Source organism: Argentina anserina, chromosome 3 (genome assembly GCF_933775445.1).
Source record: "Argentina anserina chromosome 3, drPotAnse1.1, whole genome shotgun sequence".
Lineage (NCBI taxonomy): Eukaryota > Viridiplantae > Streptophyta > Magnoliopsida > Rosales > Rosaceae > Argentina > Argentina anserina.
The window spans coordinates 20,900,121-20,919,400 of record NC_065874.1 but is presented as its reverse complement, the minus strand read 5'-3'; the positions used below and the strand labels follow the sequence as shown (position 1 = coordinate 20,919,400).

At 37.7% G+C, this 19,280-nt stretch overlaps 1 non-coding gene across 1 annotated transcript; it reads right to left on the bottom strand.

The window, feature by feature from the left end:
• Positions 1–17,664: 17,664 nt before the first annotated feature.
• Positions 17,665–17,771, bottom strand: LOC126789706 (small nucleolar RNA R71). The gene has a single exon (XR_007671618.1). It is a non-coding gene; the product is annotated as a small nucleolar RNA R71 (small nucleolar RNA).
• Positions 17,772–19,280: the final 1,509 nt, after the last annotated feature.

Below are 19,280 nucleotides of genomic sequence, written 5' to 3'. Positions count from 1 at the left end.
AAGAAACACACGCCCACACTGGGAACACTCTCCAATTCAATAGAAACTCGCATCAGAAAGCCGTACAGAAAGATACTCATACGAGAATTGAAAAGATACTCAAATTGGAAAAGATACTCAAACGATAGAAAGATAGTCAGATTGAAAGAAACACACGCCCACACTAAAAACACACTCAAATTCAATAGAAACTCGCATCAGAAAGCCGTACAGAAAGATACTCATACGAGAATTGAAAAGATACTCAAATTGGAAAAGGTACTCAAACGATAGAAAGATACTCAGATTGAAAGAAACACACGCCCACACTGGGAACACTCTCAAATTCAATAGAAACTCGCATCAGAAAGCCGTACAGAAAGATACTCATACGAGAATTGAAAAGATACTCAAATTGGAAAAGATACTCAAACGATAGAAAGATACTCAGATTGAAAGAAACACACGCCAACACTAAAAACACACTCAAATTCAATAGAAACTCGCATCAGAAAGCCGTACAGAAAAATACTCATACGAGAATTGAAAAGATACTCAAATTGGAAAACATACTCAAACGATAGAAAGATACTCAGATTGAAAGAAACACACGCCCACACTAAAAACACACTCAGTGTGAAAAGAAACTCGCATCAGAAAGCCGTACAGAAAGATACTCATACGAGAATTGAAAAGATACTCAAATTGGAAAAGGTACTCAAACGATAGAAAGATACTCAGATTGAAAGAAACACACGCCCACACTAAAAACACACTCAAATTCAAAACAAACTCGCATTAGAAAGCCGTACAGAAAGATACTCATACGAGAATTGAAAAGATACTCAAATTGGAAAAGGTACTCAAAGGATAGAAAGATACTCAGTGTGAAAGGAGCACACGCCCACACTGGGAACACTCTCAAATTCAATAGAAACTCGCATCAGAAAGCCGTACAGAAAGATACTCATACGAGAATTGAAAAGATACTCAAATTGGAAAAGATACTCAAACGATAGAAAGATACTCAGATTGAAAGAAACACACGCCCACACTAAAAACACACTCAAATTCAAAACAAACTCGCATCAGAAAGCCGTACAGAAAGATACTCATACGAGAATTGAAAAGATACTCAAATTGGAAAAGGTACTCAAACGGATAGAAAGATACTCAGTGTGAAAGAAACACACGCCCACACTGGGAACACTCTCAAATTGAAAAGAAACTCGCATCAGAAAGCCGTACAGAAAGATACTCATACGAGAATTGAAAAGATACTCAAATTGGAAAAGATACTCAAACGATAGAAAGATACTCAGATTGAAAGGAGCACACGCCCACACTGGGAACACTCTCAAATTGAAAAGAAACTCGCATCAGAAAGCCGTACAGAAAGATACTCATACGAGAATTGAAAAGATACTCAAATTGGAAAAGATACTCAAACGATAGAAAGATACTCAGATTGAAAGAAACACACGCCCACACTAAAAACACACTCAAATTCAATAGAAACTCGCATCAGAAAGCCGTACAGAAAGATACTCATACGAGAATTGAAAAGATATTCAAATTGGAAAAGGTACTCAAAGGATAGAAAGTTACTCAGTGTGAAAGGAGCACACGCCCACACTGGGAACACTCTCAAATTCAATAGAAACTCGCGTCAGAAAGCCGTACAAAAAGATACTCATACGAGAATTGAAAAGATACTCAAATTGGAAAAGATACTCAAACGATAGAAAGATACTCAGATTGAAAGAAACACACGCCCACACTAAAAACACACTCAAATTCAATAGAAACTCGCATCAGAAAGCCGTACAGAAAGATACTCATACGAGAATTGAAAAGATACTCAAATTGGAAAAGGTACTCAAAGGATAGAAAGATACTCAGTGTGAAAGGAGCACACGCCCACACTGGGAACACTCTCAAATTGAAAAGAAACTCGCATCAGAAAGCCGTACAGAAAGATACTCATACGAGAATTGAAAAGATACTCAAATTGGAAAAGGTACTCAAACGATAGAAAGATACTCAGATTGAAAGAAACACACGCCCACACTGGGAACACTCTCAAATTCAATAGAAACTCGCATCAGAAAGCCGTACAGAAAGATACTCATACGAGAATTGAAAAGATACTCAAATTGGAAAAGATACTCAAACGATAGAAAGATACTCAGATTGAAAGAAACACACGCCCACACTAAAAACACACTCAAATTCAATAGAAACTCGCATCAGAAAGCCGTACAGAAAGATACTCATACGAGAATTGAAAAGATACTCAAATTGGAAAAGATACTCAAACGATAGAAAGATACTCAGATTGAAAGAAACACACGCCCACACTAAAAACACACTCAAATTCAAAACTAACTCGCATCAGAAAGCCGTACAGAAAGATACTCATACGAGAATTGAAAAGATACTCAAATTGGAAAAGGTACTCAAACGGATAGAAAGATACTCAGTGTGAAAGAAACACACGCCCACACTGGGAACACTCTCAAATTGAAAAGAAACTCGCATCAGAAAGCCGTACAGAAAGATACTCATACGAGAATTGAAAAGATACTCAAATTGGAAAAGATACTCAAACGATAGAAAGATACTCAGATTGAAAGAAACACACGCCCACACTGGGAACACTCTCAAATTCAATAGAAACTCGCATCAGAAAGCCGTACAGAAAGATACTCATACGAGAATTGAAAAGACACTCAAATTGGAAAAGATACTCAAACGATAGAAAGATAGTCAGATTTAAAGAAACACACGCCCACACTAAAAACACACTGAAATTCAATAGAAACTCGCATCAGAAAGCCATACAGAAAGATACTCATACGAGAATTGAAAAGATACTCAAATTGGAAAAGATACTCAAACGATAGAAAGATACTCAGATTGAAAGAAACACACGCCCACACTAAAAACACACTCAAATTCAAAACAAACTCGCATCAGAAAGCCGTACAGAAAGATACTCATACGAGAATTGAAAAGATACTCAAATTGGAAAAGGTACTCAAACGGATAGAAAGATACTCAGTGTGAAAGAAACACACGCCCACACTGGGAACACTCTCAAATTGAAAAGAAACTCGCATCAGAAAGCCGTACAGAAAGATACTCATACGAGAATTGAAAAGATACTCAAATTGGAAAAGATACTCAAACGATAGAAAGATACTCAGATTGAAAGGAGCACACGCCCACACTGGGAACACTCTCAAATTGAAAAGAAACTCGCATCAGAAAGCCGTACAGAAAGATACTCATATGAGAATTGAAAAGATACTCAAATTGGAAAAGATACTCAAACGATAGAAAGATACTCAGATTGAAAGAAACACACGCCCACACTAAAAACACACTCAAATTCAATAGAAACTCGCATCAGAAAGCCGTACAGAAAGATACTCATACGAGAATTGAAAAGATACTCAAATTGGAAAAGATACTCAAACGATAGAAAGATACTCAGATTGAAAGAAACACACGCCCACACTAAAAACACACTCAAATTCAAAACAAACTCGCATCAGAAAGCCGTACAGAAAGATACTCATACGAGAATTGAAAAGATACTCAAATTGGAAAAGGTACTCAAACGGATAGAAAGATACTCAGTGTGAAAGAAACACACGCCCACACTGGGAACACTCTCAAATTGAAAAGAAACTCGCATCAGAAAGCCGTACAGAAAGATACTCATACGAGAATTGAAAAGATACTCAAATTGGAAAAGATACTCAAACGATAGAAAGATACTCAGATTGAAAGAAACACACGCCCACACTGGGAACACTCTCAAATTCAATAGAAACTCGCATCAGAAAGCCGTACAGAAAGATACTCATACGAGAATTGAAAAGACACTCAAATTGGAAAAGATACTCAAACGATAGAAAGATAGTCAGATTGAAAGAAACACACGCCCACACTAAAAACACACTGAAATTCAATAGAAACTCGCATCAGGAAGCCATACAGAAAGATACTCATACGAGAATTGAAAAGATACTCAAATTGGAAAAGATACTCAAACGATAGAAAGATACTCAGATTGAAAGAAACACACGCCCACACTGGGAACACTCTCCAATTCAATAGAAACACGCATCAGAAAGCCGTACAGAAAGATACTCATACGAGAATTGAAAAGATACTCAAATTGGAAAAGATACTCAAACGATAGAAAGATACTCAGATTGAAAGGAGCACACGCCCACACTGGGAACACTCTCAAATTGAAAAGAAACTCGCATCAGAAAGCCGTACAGAAAGATACTCATACGAGAATTGAAAAGATACTCAAATTGGAAAAGATACTCAAACGATAGAAAGATACTCAGATTGAAAGAAACACACGCCCACACTAAAAACACACTCAAATTCAATAGAAACTCGCATCAGAAAGCCGTACAGAAAGATACTCATACGAGAATTGAAAAGATATTCAAATTGGAAAAGGTACTCAAAGGATAGAAAGATACTCAGTGTGAAAGGAGCACACGCCCACACTGGGAACACTCTCAAATTCAATAGAAACTCGCGTCAGAAAGCCGTACAGAAAGATACTCATACGAGAATTGAAAAGATACTCAAATTGGAAAAGATACTCAAACGATAGAAAGATACTCAGATTGAAAGAAACACACGCCCACACTAAAAACACACTCAAATTCAATAGAAACTCGCATCAGAAAGCCGTACAGAAAGATACTCATACGAGAATTGAAAAGATACTCAAATTGGAAAAGGTACTCAAAGGATAGAAAGATACTCAGTGTGAAAGGAGCACACGCCCACACTGGGAACACTCTCAAATTGAAAAGAAACTCGCATCAGAAAGCCGTACAGAAAGATACTCATACGAGAATTGAAAAGATACTCAAATTGGAAAAGGTACTCAAACGATAGAAAGATACTCAGATTGAAAGAAACACACGCCCACACTGGGAACACTCTCAAATTCAATAGAAACTCGCATCAGAAAGCCGTACAGAAAGATACTCATACGAGAATTGAAAAGATACTCAAATTGGAAAAGATACTCAAACGATAGAAAGATACTCAGATTGAAAGAAACACACGCCCACACTAAAAACACACTCAAATTCAATAGAAACTCGCATCAGAAAGCCGTACAGAAAGATACTCACACGAGAATTGAAAAGATACTCAAATTGGAAAAGGTACTCAAACGATAGAAAGATACTCAGATTGAAAGAAACACACGCCCACACTGGGAACACTCTCAAATTCAATAGAAACTCGCATCAGAAAGCCGTACAGAAAGATACTCATACGAGAATTGAAAAGACACTCAAATTGGAAAAGATACTCAAACGATAGAAAGATAGTCAGATTGAAAGAAACACACGCCCACACTAAAAACACACTCAAATTCAATAGAAACTCGCATCAGAAAGCCGTACAGAAAGATACTCATACGAGAATTGAAAAGATACTCAAATTGGAAAAGATACTCAAACGATAGAAAGATACTCACATTGAAAGAAACACACGCCCACACTGGGAACACTCTCCAATTCAATAGAAACACGCATCAGAAAGCCGTACAGAAAGATACTCATACGAGAATTGAAAAGATACTCAAATTGGAAAAGATACTCAAACGATAGAAAGATAGTCAGATTGAAAGAAACACACGCCCACACTAAAAACACACTCAAATTCAATAGAAACTCGCATCAGAAAGCCGTACAGAAAGATACTCATACGAGAATTGAAAAGATACTCAAATTGGAAAAGGTACTCAAACGATAGAAAGATACTCAGATTGAAAGAAACACACGCCCACACTGGGAACACTCTCAAATTCAATAGAAACTCGCATCAGAAAGCCGTACAGAAAGATACTCATACGAGAATTGAAAAGATACTCAAATTGGAAAAGATACTCAAACGATAGAAAGATACTCAGATTGAAAGAAACACACGCCCACACTAAAAACACACTCAAATTCAATAGAAACTCGCATCAGAAAGCCGTACAGAAAGATACTCATACGAGAATTGAAAAGATATTCAAATTGGAAAAGGTACTCAAAGGATAGAAAGATACTCAGTGTGAAAGGACCACACGCCCACACTGGGAACACTCTCAAATTGAAAAGAAACTCGCATCAGAAAGCCGTACAGAAAGATACTCATACGAGAATTGAAAAGATACTCAAATTGGAAAAGGTACTCAAATGATAGAAAGATACTCAGATTGAAAGAAACACACGCCCACACTGGGAACACTCTCAAATTCAATAGAAACTCGCATCAGAAAGCCGTATAGAAAGATACTCATACGAGAATTGAAAAGATACTCAAATTGGAAAAGATACTCAAACGATAGAAAGATACTCAGATTGAAAGAAACACACGCCCACACTAAAAACACACTCAAATTCAATAGAAACTCGCATCAGAAAGCCGTACAGAAAGATACTCATACGAGAATTGAAAAGATACTCAAATTGGAAAAGATACTCAAACGATAGAAAGATACTCAGATTGAAAGAAACACACGCCCACACTAAAAACACACTCAAATTCAAAACAAACTCGCATCAGAAAGCCGTACAGAAAGATACTCATACGAGAATTGAAAAGATACTCAAATTGGAAAAGGTACTCAAACGGATAGAAAGATACTCAGTGTGAAAGAAACACACGCCCACACTGGGAACACTCTCAAATTGAAAAGAAACTCGCATCAGAAAGCCGTACAGAAAGATACTCATACGAGAATTGAAAAGATACTCAAATTGGAAAAGATACTCAAACGATAGAAAGATACTCAGATTGAAAGAAACACACGCCCACACTGGGAACACTCTCAAATTCAATAGAAACTCGCATCAGAAAGCCGTACAGAAAGATACTCATACGAGAATTGAAAAGACACTCAAATTGGAAAAGATACTCAAACGATAGAAAGATAGTCAGATTGAAAGAAACACACGCCCACACTAAAAACACACTGAAATTCAATAGAAACTCGCATCAGAAAGCCATACAGAAAGATACTCATACGAGAATTGAAAAGATACTCAAATTGGAAAAGATACTCAAACGAAAGAAAGATACTCAGATTGAAAGAAACACACGCCCACACTGGGAACACTCTCCAATTCAATAGAAACACGCATCAGAAAGCCGTACAGAAAGATACTCATACGAGAATTGAAAAGATACTCAAATTGGAAAAGGTACTCAAACGATAGAAAGATACTCAGATTGAAAGAAACACACGCCCACACTGGGAACACTCTCAAATTCAATAGAAACTCGCATCAGAAAGCCGTACAGAAAGATACTCATACGAGAATTGAAAAGATACTCAAATTGGAAAAGATACTCAAACGATAGAAAGATACTCAGATTGAAAGAAACACACGCCCACACTAAAAACACACTCAAATTCAATAGAAACTCGCATCAGAAAGCCGTACAGAAAGATACTCATACGAGAATTGAAAAGATACTCAAATTGGAAAAGGTACTCAAAGGATAGAAAGATACTCAGTGTGAAAGGAGCACACGCCCACACTGGGAACACTCTCAAATTGAAAAGAAACTCGCATCAGAAAGCCGTACAGAAAGATACTCATACGAGAATTGAAAAGATACTCAAATTGGAAAAGATACTCAAACGATAGAAAGATACTCAGATTGAAAGAAACACACGCCCACACTAAAAACACACTCAAATTCAATAGAAACTCGCATCAGAAAGCCGTACAGAAAGATACTCATACGAGAATTGAAAAGATACTCAAATTGGAAAAGGTACTCAAAGGATAGAAAGATACTCAGTGTGAAAGGAGCACACGCCCACACTGGGAACACTCTCAAATTGAAAAGAAACTCGCATCAGAAAGCCGTACAGAAAGATACTCATACGAGAATTGAAAAGATACTCAAATTGGAAAAGGTACTCAAACGATAGAAAGATACTCAGATTGAAAGAAACACACGCCCACACTGGGAACACTCTCAAATTCAATAGAAACTCGCATCAGAAAGCCGTACAGAAAGATACTCATACGAGAATTGAAAAGATACTCAAATTGGAAAAGATACTCAAACGATAGAAAGATACTCAGATTGAAAGAAACACACGCCCACACTAAAAACACACTCAAATTCAATAGAAACTCGCATCAGAAAGCCGTACAGAAAGATACTCACACGAGAATTGAAAAGATACTCAAATTGGAAAAGGTACTCAAACGATAGAAAGATACTCAGATTGAAAGAAACACACGCCCACACTGGGAACACTCTCAAATTCAATAGAAACTCGCATCAGAAAGCCGTACAGAAAGATACTCATACGAGAATTGAAAAGACACTCAAATTGGAAAAGATACTCAAACGATAGAAAGATAGTCAGATTGAAAGAAACACACGCCCACACTAAAAACACACTCAAATTCAATAGAAACTCGCATCAGAAAGCCGTACAGAAAGATACTCATACGAGAATTGAAAAGATACTCAAATTGGAAAAGATACTCAAACGATAGAAAGATACTCAGATTGAAAGAAACACACGCCCACACTGGGAACACTCTCCAATTCAATAGAAACACGCATCAGAAAGCCGTACAGAAAGATACTCATACGAGAATTGAAAAGATACTCAAATTGGAAAAGATACTCAAACGATAGAAAGATAGTCAGATTGAAAGAAACACACTCCCACACTAAAAACACACTCAAATTCAATAGAAACTCGCATCAGAAAGCCGTACAGAAAGATACTCATACGAGAATTGAAAAGATACTCAAATTGGAAAAGGTACTCAAACGATAGAAAGATACTCAGATTGAAAGAAACACACGCCCACACTGGGAACACAATCAAATTCAATAGAAACTCGCATCAGAAAGCCGTACAGAAAGATACTCATACGAGAATTGAAAAGATACTCAAATTGGAAAAGATACTCAAACGATAGAAAGATACTCAGATTGAAAGAAACACACGCCAACACTAAAAACACACTCAAATTCAATAGAAACTCGCATCAGAAAGCCGTACAGAAAGATACTCATACGAGAATTGAAAAGATACTCAAATTGGAAAACATACTCAAACGATAGAAAGATACTCAGATTGAAAGAAGCACACGCCCACACTAAAAACACACTCAGTGTGAAAAGAAACTCGCATCAGAAAGCCGTACAGAAAGATACTCATACGAGAATTGAAAAGATACTCAAATTGGAAAAGGTACTCAAACGATAGAAAGATACTCAGATTGAAAGAAACACACGCCCACACTAAAAACACACTCAAATTCAAAACAAACTCGCATCAGAAAGCCGTACAGAAAGATACTCATACGAGAATTGAAAAGATACTCAAATTGGAAAAGATACTCAAACGATAGAAAGATACTCAGATTGAAAGAAACACACGCCCACACTAAAAACACACTCAAATTCAAAACAAACTCGCATCAGAAAGCCGTACAGAAAGATACTCATACGAGAATTGAAAAGATACTCAAATTGGAAAAGGTACTCAAACGATAGAAAGATACTCAGTGTGAAAGAAACACACGCCCACACTGGGAACACTCTCAAATTCAATAGAAACTCGCGTCAGAAAGCCGTACAGAAAGATACTCATACGAGAATTGAAAAGATACTCAAATTGTTAAAGATACTCAAACGATAGAAAGATACTCAGATTGAAAGAAACACACGCCCACACTAAAAACACACTCAAATTCAAAACAAACTCGCATCAGAAAGCCGTACAGAAAGATACTCATACGAGAATTGAAAAGATACTCAAATTGGAAAAGGTACTCAAAGGATAGAAAGATACTCAGTGTGAAAGGAGCACACGCCCACACTGGGAACACTCTCAAATTGAAAAGAAACTCGCATCAGAAAGCCGTACAGAAAGATACTCATACGAGAATTGAAAAGATACTCAAACGATAGAAAGATACTCAGATTGAAAGAAACACACGCCCACACTAAAAACACACTCAAATTCAATAGAAATTCGCATCAGAAAGCCGTACAGAAAGATACTCATACGAGAATTGAAACGATACTCAAATTGGAAAAGGTACTCAAACGATAGAAAGATACTCACTGTGAAAGAAACACACGCCCACACTGGGAACACTCTCAAATTCAATAGAAACTCGCGTCAGAAAGCCGTACAGAAAGATACTCATACGAGAATTGAAAAGATACTCAAATTGTTAAAGATACTCAAACGATAGAAAGATACTCAGATTGAAAGAAACACACGCCCACACTAAAAACACACTCAAATTCAAAACAAACTCGCATCAGAAAGCCGTACAGAAAGATACTCATACGAGAATTGAAAAGATACTCAAATTGGAAAAGGTACTCAAAGGATAGAAAGATACTCAGTGTGAAAGGAGCACACGCCCACACTGGGAACACTCTCAAATTGAAAAGAAACTCGCATCAGAAAGCCGTACAGAAAGATACTCATACGAGAATTGAAAAGATACTCAAATTGGAAAAGATACTCAAACGATAGAAAGATACTCAGATTGAAAGAAACACACGCCCACACTAAAAACACACTCAAATTCAATAGAAATTCGCATCAGAAAGCCGTACAGAAAGATACTCATACGAGAATTGAAACGATACTCAAATTGGAAAAGGTACTCAAACGATAGAAAGATACTCACTGTGAAAGAAACACACGCCCACACTGGGAACACTCTCAAATTCAATAGAAACTCGCGTCAGAAAGCCGTACAGAAAGATACTCATACGAGAATTGAAAAAATACTCAAATTGTTAAAGATACTCAAACGATAGAAAGATACTCAGATTGAAAGAAACACACGCCCACACTAAAAACACACTCAAATTCAAAACAAACTCGCATCAGAAAGCCGTACAGAAAGATACTCATACGAGAATTGAAAAGATACTCAAATTGGAAAAGGTACTCAAAGGATAGAAAGATACTCAGTGTGAAAGGAGCACACGCCCACACTGGGAACACTCTCAAATTGAAAAGAAACTCGCATCAGAAAGCCGTACAGAAAGATACTCATACGAGAATTGAAAAGATACTCAAATTGGAAAAGATACTCAAACGATAGAAAGATACTCAGATTGAAAGAAACACACGCCCACACTAAAAACACACTCAAATTCAATAGAAACTCGCATCAGAAAGCCGTACAGAAAGATACTCATACGAGAATTGAAAAGATATTCAAATTGGAAAAGGTACTCAAACGATAGAAAGATACCCAGATTGAAAGAAACACACGCCCACACTGGGAACACTCTCAAATTCAATAGAAACTCGCATCAGAAAGCCGTACAGAAAGATACTCATACGAGAATTGAAAAGATACTCAAATTGGAAAAGGTACTAAAACGATAGAAAGATACCCAGATTGAAAGAAACACACGCCCACACTGGGAACACTCTCAAATTCAATAGAAACACGCGTCAGAAAGCCGTACAGAAAGATACTCATACGAGAATTGAAAAGATACTCAAATTGTTAAAGATACTCAAACGATAGAAAGATACTCAGATTGAAAGAAACACACGCCCACACTAAAAACACACTCAAATTCAAAACAAACTCGCATCAGAAAGCCGTACAGAAAGATACTCATACGAGAATTGAAAAGATACTCAAATTGGAAAAGGTACTCAAAGGATAGAAAGATACTCAGTGTGAAAGGAGCACACGCCCACACTGGGAACACTCTCAAATTGAAAAGAAACTCGCATCAGAAAGCCGTACAGAAAGATACTCATACGAGAATTGAAAAGATACTCAAATTGGAAAAGATACTCAAACGATAGAAAGATACTCAGATTGAAAGAAACACACACCCACACTGGTAACACTCTCAAATTCAATAGAAACTCGCATCAGAAAGCCGTACAGAAAGATACTCATACGAGAATTGAAAAGATACTCAAATTGGAAAAGATACTCAAACGATAGAAAGATACTCAGATTGAAAGAAACACACGCCCACACTAAAAACACACTCAAATTCAATAGAAACTCGCATCAGAAAACCGTACAGAAAGATACTCATACGAGAATTGGAAAGATACTCAAATTGGAAAAGATACTCAAACGATAGAAAGATACTCACTGTGAAAGAAACACACGCCCACACTGGGAACACTCTCAAATTCAATAGAAACTCGCGTCAGAAAGTCGTACAGAAAGATACTCATACGAGAATTGAAAAGATACTCAAATTGTTAAAGATACTCAAACGATAGAAAGATACTCAGATTGAAAGAAACACACGCCCACACTAAAAACACACTCAAATTCAAAACAAACTCGCATCAGAAAGCCGTACAGAAAGATACTCATACGAGAATTGAAAAGATACTCAAATTGGAAAAGGTACTCAAAGGATAGAAAGATACTCAGTGTGAAAGGAGCACACGCCCACACTGGGAACACTCTCAAATTGAAAAGAAACTCGCATCAGAAAGCCGTACAGAAAGATACTCATACGAGAATTGAAAAGATACTCAAATTGGAAAAGATACTCAAACGATAGAAAGATACTCAGATTGAAAGAAACACACACCCACACTGGTAACACTCTCAAATTCAATAGAAACTCGCATCAGAAAGCCGTACAGAAAGATACTCATACGAGAATTGAAAAGATACTCAAATTGGAAAAGATACTCAAACGATAGAAAGATACTCAGATTGAAAGAAACACACGCCCACACTAAAAACACACTCAAATTCAATAGAAACTCGCATCAGAAAGCCGTACAGAAAGATACTCATACGAGAATTGAAAAGATACTCAAATTGGAAAAGGTACTCAAACGATAGAAAGATACTCAGATTGAAAGAAACAAACGGCCACACTAAAAACACACTCAAATTCAATAGAAACTCGCATCAGAAAGCCGTACAGAAAGATACTCACACGAGAATTGAAAAGATACTCAAATTGGAAAAGTTACTCAAACGATAGAAAGATACTCAGATTGAAAGGAGCACACGCCCACACTGGGAACACTCTCAAATTGAAAAGAAACTCGCATCAGAAAGCCGTACAGAAAGATACTCATACGAGAATTGAAAAGATACTCAAATTGGAAAACATACTCAAACGATAGAAAGATACTCAGATTGAAAGAAGCACACGCCCACACTAAAAACACACTCAGTGTGAAAAGAAACTCGCATCAGAAAGCCGTACAGAAAGATACTCATACGAGAATTGAAAAGATACTCAAATTGGAAAAGGTACTCAAACGATAGAAAGATACTCAGATTGAAAGAAACACACGCCCACACTAAAAACACACTCAAATTCAATAGAAACTCGCATCAGAAAGCCGTACAGAAAGATACTCATACGAGAATTGAAAAGATACTCAAATTGGAAAAGGTACTCAAACGATAGAAAGATACTCAGATTGAAAGAAACACACGCCCACACTAAAAACACACTCAAATTCAAAACAAACTCGCATCAGAAAGCCGTACAGAAAGATACTCATACGAGAATTGAAAAGATACTCAAATTGGAAAAGGTACTAAAACGATAGAAAGATACCCAGATTGAAAGAAACACACGCCCACACTGGGAACACTCTCAAATTCAATAGAAACTCGCGTCAGAAAGCCGTACAGAAAGATACTCATACGAGAATTGAAAAGATACTCAAATTGTTAAAGATACTCAAACGATAGAAAGATACTCAGATTGAAAGAAACACACGCCCACACTAAAAACACACTCAAATTCAAAACAAACTCGCATCAGAAAGCCGTACAGAAAGATACTCATACGAGAATTGAAAAGATACTCAAATTGGAAAAGGTACTCAAAGGATAGAAAGATACTCAGTGTGAAAGGAGCACACGCCCACACTGGGAACACTCTCAAATTGAAAAGAAACTCGCATCAGAAAGCCGTACAGAAAGATACTCATACGAGAATTGAAAAGATACTCAAATTGGAAAAGATACTCAAACGATAGAAAGATACTCAGATTGAAAGAAACACACACCCACACTGGTAACACTCTCAAATTCAATAGAAACTCGCATCAGAAAGCCGTACAGAAAGATACTCATACGAGAATTGAAAAGATAATCAAATTGGAAAAGATACTCAAACGATAGAAAGATACTCAGATTGAAAGAAACACACGCCCACACTAAAAACACACTCAAATTCAATAGAAACTCGCATCAGAAAACCGTACAGAAAGATACTCATACGAGAATTGGAAAGATACTCAAATTGGAAAAGATACTCAAACGATAGAAAGATACTCACTGTGAAAGAAACACACGCCCACACTGGGAACACTCTCAAATTCAATAGAAACTCGCGTCAGAAAGTCGTACAGAAAGATACTCATACGAGAATTGAAAAGATACTCAAATTGTTAAAGATACTCAAACGATAGAAAGATAGTCAGATTGAAAGAAACACACGCCCACACTAAAAACACACTCAAATTCAAAACAAACTCGCATCAGAAAGCCGTACAGAAAGATACTCATACGAGAATTGAAAAGATACTCAAATTGGAAAAGGTACTCAAAGGATAGAAAGATACTCAGTGTGAAAGGAGCACACGCCCACACTGGGAACACTCTCAAATTGAAAAGAAACTCGCATCAGAAAGCCGTACAGAAAGATACTCATACGAGAATTGAAAAGATACTCAAATTGGAAAAGATACTCAAACGATAGAAAGATACTCAGATTGAAAGAAACACACACCCACACTGGTAACACTCTCAAATTCAATAGAAACTCGCATCAGAAAGCCGTACAGAAAGATACTCATACGAGAATTGAAAAGATAATCAAATTGGAAAAGATACTCAAACGATAGAAAGATACTCAGATTGAAAGAAACACACGCCCACACTAAAAACACACTCAAATTCAATAGAAACTCGCATCAGAAAGCCGTACAGAAAGATACTCATACGAGAATTGAAAAGATACTCAAATTGGAAAAGGTACTCAAACGATAGAAAGATACTCAGATTGAAAGAAACACACGGCCACACTAAAAACACACTCAAATTCAATAGAAACTCGCATCAGAAAGCCGTACAGAAAGATACTCACACGAGAATTGAAAAGATACTCAAATTGGAAAAGATACTCAAACGATAGAAAGATACTCAGATTGAAAGGAGCACACGCCCACACTGGGAACACTCTCAAATTGAAAAGAAACTCGCATCAGAAAGCCGTACAGAAAGATACTCATACGAGAATTGAAAAGATACTCAAATTGGAAAACATACTCAAACGATAGAAAGATACTCAGATTGAAAGAAGCACACGCCCACACTAAAAACACACTCAGTGTGAAAAGAAACTCGCATCAGAAAGCCGTACAGAAAGATACTCATACGAGAATTGAAAAGATACTCAAATTGGAAAAGGTACTCAAACGATAGAAAGATACTCAGATTGAAAGAAACACACGCCCACACTAAAAACACACTCAAATTCAAAACAAACTCGCATCAGAAAGCCGTACAGAAAGATACTCATACGAGAATTGAAAAGATACTCAAATTGGAAAAGATACTCAAACGATAGAAAGATACTCAGATTGAAAGAAACACACGCCCACACTAAAAACACACTCAAATTCAAAACAAACTCGCATCAGAAAGCCGTACAGAAAGATACTCATACGAGAATTGAAAAGATACTCAAATTGGAAAAGGTACTCAAACGATAGAAAGATACTCAGTGTGAAAGAAACACATGCCCACACTGGGAACACTCTCAAATTCAATAGAAACTCGCGTCAGAAAGCCGTACAGAAAGATACTCATACGAGAATTGAAAAGATACTCAAATTGTTAAAGATACTCAAACGATAGAAAGATACTCAGATTGAAAGAAACACACGCCCACACTAAAAACACACTCAAATTCAAAACAAACTCGCATCAGAAAGCCGTACAGAAAGATACTCATACGAGAATTGAAAAGATACTCAAATTGGAAAAGGTACTCAAAGGATAGAAAGATACTCAATGTGTTGGTTGGTTGATCACATGTATATATTAGTTTAGGTTTTATTTACTGTTTTTATGATTCAATCCAAAATCTATATCAAACCTTAAAACCTTTATGAATTCGTGTAAGTATTGTGATCCTAAGCCCTGGCTGGATCCCCGGTTTGTGAACGATAACCTCTTGCTTTATACTACTATGATGTGTTCAGGGTTAAATATTGATGTCGAGTAATCGAGCACTCATCAAATGGCGCCGTTGCCGGGGATCCATTAGAGATGGATCCCTAACTTTTACTACGAATTCATTGTGTATATTGTACATTTGTATATTCTTATTCTTATTCTTATTTCGTGTAACATATAGTAATGTATCTTAGGTTGTTGTTTTGGTGCTTGAGTGAATGATTGTTGTAGGTTGTAAATCGAACGGAATAGGTAAAGTCCCTTTTGTTAATATTAGCCTTAACCCTTCATGCTAGCTCTCGAGTTTGCATGAGGTCGAGGGCGGCTTTTATTAACACTTGGAGATTTGTCTAACACATGAGGTTAAGTCCAGCTGAGTAAGGGGCACGCTCTTTTATTACTCTGGTGCATGGGACCAAAATTGGATCTCAGAGAACTACTGACTGACATACATCTCGGTGATGGAGTCGATAGGGAGTTCGCTCTCCGTAGTTCAACAAATGAGTCCTACCATGTTCACTATCTCTGATTGAGCTAAAGGCCTTCTGAAACAAAGACTTGATCTTGTGTCTAGGCATCCATACTTAGGCCGCACGTCCACCTTGATTTACAACTTAGAATCAATCGATCGTTCAAGCATTGAATTGGCACAAAGAACTTGTGAATTGTATGAACTTGTGAAAACGTAAAGAACTAACTCTTGTAAACTTGACATAGTTGCCGTGCTCTTCCCCTTAAGTGTGCGTGTATGACTAAGGGAAGACACGAATTTTATGTATCCATTATGTATTCTTCAAGGCTAACTCGTTACCTTTCATATAAACAGGTACTATGCATGTCCGAATTTTCTAAGAAGACACAAGAGCTCAAGGATCGAATTCAAGCACTTAGAGATTTAAACAACTCTTTCATAAGTAGACCTTTGAATTTCGAAACATCCCCAAGCAATTCAATCTTAAACTCTTCACCTAGATCAGAAGAAGAGGAAGATCTGTCCTTTCCCTTCGTCTTCAATTCAGACTTAGACACAATTGCGGACCGTGACATAATTCATGTTGGTGCTCCAATGGCACTCAAGAATGCATTCATACCTACCACCCCGGAATCACCTTCATGCATTGCTTTCACTCCACCTGATGAAGCTAACTTCTCCATTCCTGTTCAATTGCTTGGGCAGCTGCCTAAGTACTCTGGTTCTTCAATGGAAGACCCTAATGTTCACCTTAGGGAGTTCTTGGACATTTGCAAGCTCCAATCGATACATCATCTTTCTCAAGAAGGCTTGAGGTTGCTTTTGTTTCCATTTACCCTTAAGGATGATGCTAAACGTTGGTTGTATTCTTTGCCTGCAGGAATCATCACTACATGGGACGAAATGACTAGGAGGTTCTTGAAGCAATTCTTCCCTGCTCAACTCACGAAAAGACTTAGGAGGGAGATTCAGAACTTCACTCAAAAAGATGGTGATTCACTATATGAGGCTTGGGAGGAATTTCAGGAACTACAAAGGAAGTGTCCTCACCATGGTATTTCGTTGGATGACTTGGTGCAATTCTTCTATGAAGGACTCGACACCACCAATAAGAGCATGGTGGACTCGGCATGTGGCTGCACATTCATGAACAAAACCGGTCAAGAAGCTTACACCTTGATTGATGACTTGGCTGACAACAATCGCCAATTTAGTTCCAAGGAGAAGAGAGGAAGCAAGAGCCGTGGGGTGTATGATGTTGATGCAAGGAATCAGATGGCTACTTTAGAAAGGAAGCTTGACGTGCTAGTCAAGGCATTCAATGGTTTGAGCATCAACCCTCAAGCATGTGGCATTTGTTCTTTCAAGGATCACACGACTGACAATTGTCCAAATGGTGCAATGACTGAAGAAGAGTTGAACTTTATGGGGCAACAAAGGCCTAGGTACGATCCATACTCGAACACATACAACCCTGGACTTAGAGATCATCCAAATTTTCGTTGGAGCAACAATGCTCAACCATCCAATGCTCAAGGTCAAGGACCTCGTCCTTCAGGTTTGTTTGTGAGGCCTCAGGTACCTCAAGGTTCTGCTCCCTTTAACTCTAATGTTCATGGTTCAAATAATGCATCTTCACCTAACTATGATGAACTTTTGAAGTCTCTTGCCCAAGGGTAACAAAATCTAAACTCTGCTACTCAAGCTTTAGTTACAGGTCAACAAGCTCATTCTAAGGATATAACCGAGCTTAAGAAGCAGATGGGACAAGTGATCGATTTCATGGGCAAGATCCATGAAGGAGGGAAGTTGCCGAGCCAAACTGAGCCTAATCCGAATGTGAAGGCCATGGTGACACGAAGTGGGAGGACCTTGGATGCTCCATTGCAGCAACACAAGAAGGCCGTGCCTTCTAAAAGACAAGAGGCCGAGAATCACAATGTCAAAGACTTAGAGAAGGACCCTGCCTCCTCTAAAGCCAATGATGCCGTGCCCCTACCAAAAGAAGATCATGCCGTGCATGATAAAGGTAAGGATTCTAGCTCTAGTGGTTTGGTTTCAACTAATGATCTTCCTCGTGTTCCCTTCCCTAGTAGATTTGCAAAGCAAAAGAAGGATGACTCTGATCAAGCCATGCTCGACATTTTCAAGAAGGTGGAAGTGAACATGCCTCTTATTGAATGCATACAACAAAACCCTAAGTATGCTAAGTTTTTGAAAGAATTGTGCACCAATAAGAGGATGACTCGAGAGAAGGAGGTTGTTACAATGAGTGAGACGGTTTCTGCCGTGCTCCAAAGGAAGCTACCACCAAAGGTTAAGGATCCAGAGAGTTTTTCTATCCCTTGTACAATCGGAAACATGACATTTGAAAAGATAATGTTAGACTTAGGTGCATCTATCAATGTAATGCCGCACTATATCTATGAGAACCTAGGTCTAGGTGATTTGAAACGTGATAATGTTGTGATTCGATTGGCTGATTGTTCCAACAAAGTCCCTTTGGGCTATGTTGAAGATGTTCTTGTGCAGGTATCGAGTTTGATCTTTCCTGCCGACTTCTATGT